Raw genomic sequence first — 2,206 nt, 5'->3', positions numbered from 1 at the left:
ACAAAAATGTTATGATTTGAATGTCTGGAAGTGTAGATGTTCTTCTGGCACCATGAGCAAGTAAAGCTAACACCCTGAGAGAGTCAGAGAAGAAATGCAGTGTGAATTTAGGTTCTGAAAATGCTGGAGCCCCAGGGAACAATCTCTACCTATGGTTCCTTGACAGCTACAAGAGCTGCTCTCTTGGTAGCAAAGTTACCACAGTAGCTGAAGCCTCACAAACCTACACCAGCAAATGGCAGAAGGGATTTGATGGGCAACTCAAAGATTTAGAAAAAAGGCAGAATAATCTACTCGCATCCTGCCAGTTTGGTTTCACTGTAGAAAACTTCAGCTGGCATCATGGGCCAGGAAGAAGCAAAAGAAAACATAAGAAGGAAAATCCTTTTCTCTTTCTCTTGAAAGAGAAGAAATTGCTTCCCTTTAGGAGCTCCACCTAATGTCTTATATTTCAGCACTTCTGACTTAGTTATATGCCCATCTGGAAACCCAACACTGAGATGGGGGGAAGAAAAGACATTGATTGATTTAAGCTAATCAGCACCCAACTCGAAAGCATGAGGTTAAGTAAATTCTACCCCCAAACACACGGGACATGAGGGCGGAAGTTGGTGTTTTACGGTCCCATGAATGGTGTCTTGGAAATATTACAAAAGAACACGTTCATTCTCTTCCAATCTAGAAAGCCATGGGACTTGGGAAAGAAAAAAGACAGAAATATGGCACTTGTTCAGCAAGGTGTTCAGCTTATGGAGGATTAAGAAAATCAGAGAATTTCCAAGTGAGAAAACTGCCCCTTCATAGATCAGCTTGGGAGATCTGCCCTTTGGAGGCTTTAGATTTGTTTGTCCAAGACTCTATTAGAGAATGTTGAGCCCCAGCATTTCAGGGGCTTGCTAGCACTGCGTTGCCAGTGGATTGTCAACTCTCCTCAACCCTGGGGTCACATCATCGTACTCCACATCACTGTGGCAGGGGAAAGAGAATGGAGAAGGCAGGTGTGTTTCACAACTGCCTTGCCCCGAGCTAATGTACGTTGCCTTTGCTCACATTCTGTTTTCCAGAAGGAGTCACAACCTGCCCCTAGAGGTAAAGGCGATTGGGAAATACTGTCTCTGGCTGCTCTCCAGTGACAACTCTATTTCTTAAGGATAATTAGGCACCTCTGCTGCTCAAATTTTGCCTGTAATGATGACAGAAATTCTGCAATTATGTATAATCAATTTAAATCAATCACCAAATTTCTCACTCTCGGCTTTATTGACATTTGGGGCCAGAGAATTCTTTGTCGTGGGGGTTATCTGGTGCACTGTAGGATCTGGTTAGTGTATTTCTGGCTTCTACCCACCAGATAGTCATCCCTAAAAAGGGCACATTAATAGTAACCACTGTCCAAGATATAGTAAACCTCCATACTCGACCACCTGCCTACACTGACCACCTCCTTAAGTTGACCTAATTTTCACAGACTGGACATGTACGTATCAGTACAGTAAGCCTAGTTCCTTATGTTGACCACCTCTGCATGTAGACCAGTTTGTTACAGGCCCTTGAGTGATCAACTTACAGAGATTCTACTATAGTTGCAAAAGCTAAAGGACTTTTTTATTTTATTTTATTTTATTTTTTTGAGACAGAGTCTTACTCAGTCACCCTGGGTAGAATGCCATTGTGTCATAGCTCACAGCAACCTCAAACTCTTGGGCTCAACAGATCCTCTTATCTCAGCCACCTGAGTTAGCTGGGACTACAGGTGTCCACTATGACATCCTGCTAGTTTTTCTATTTTTAGTAGAGACAGGATCATCATTCTGACTGGCCTCGAACTCCTGAGCTCAGGTGATCCATTGCCCTCAGCCTCCCAGAGTGCTATGATTATAGGCATGAGCCGCCATGGCCAGCCACGAAAGGAGTTATTTTTGTTTTGTTTTGTTTTGATTCTTTGTTTTTTTGAGACAGAGTCTCACTCTGTCGGCCTCAGTAGATCTGGAATAAATAACAATGTCACAAATGTGTGCCTATTAAATAAATACATTGTTTATTTTTATATAAAATAAAAATGTAAACTGAAGTTGATACTGTAACCTACTTTTTTCACTTAATTTTCTTGGACATTTTCTTTTGGAAGGCTGCAATATACCATTTTATAGACAGACCACAATACGTTTAAATTGTGGTCCTTAATCTTTTTTTTTTTTTTTTTTTT

The sequence above is a fragment of the Otolemur garnettii genome, unplaced genomic scaffold (assembly GCF_000181295.1).
Source record: "Otolemur garnettii isolate 467f Iridium unplaced genomic scaffold, OtoGar3 scaffold00023, whole genome shotgun sequence".
NCBI lineage: Eukaryota > Metazoa > Chordata > Mammalia > Primates > Galagidae > Otolemur > Otolemur garnettii.
The sequence above is the reverse complement of the archived record's forward strand: the minus strand, read 5'-3'. Positions refer to the sequence as shown.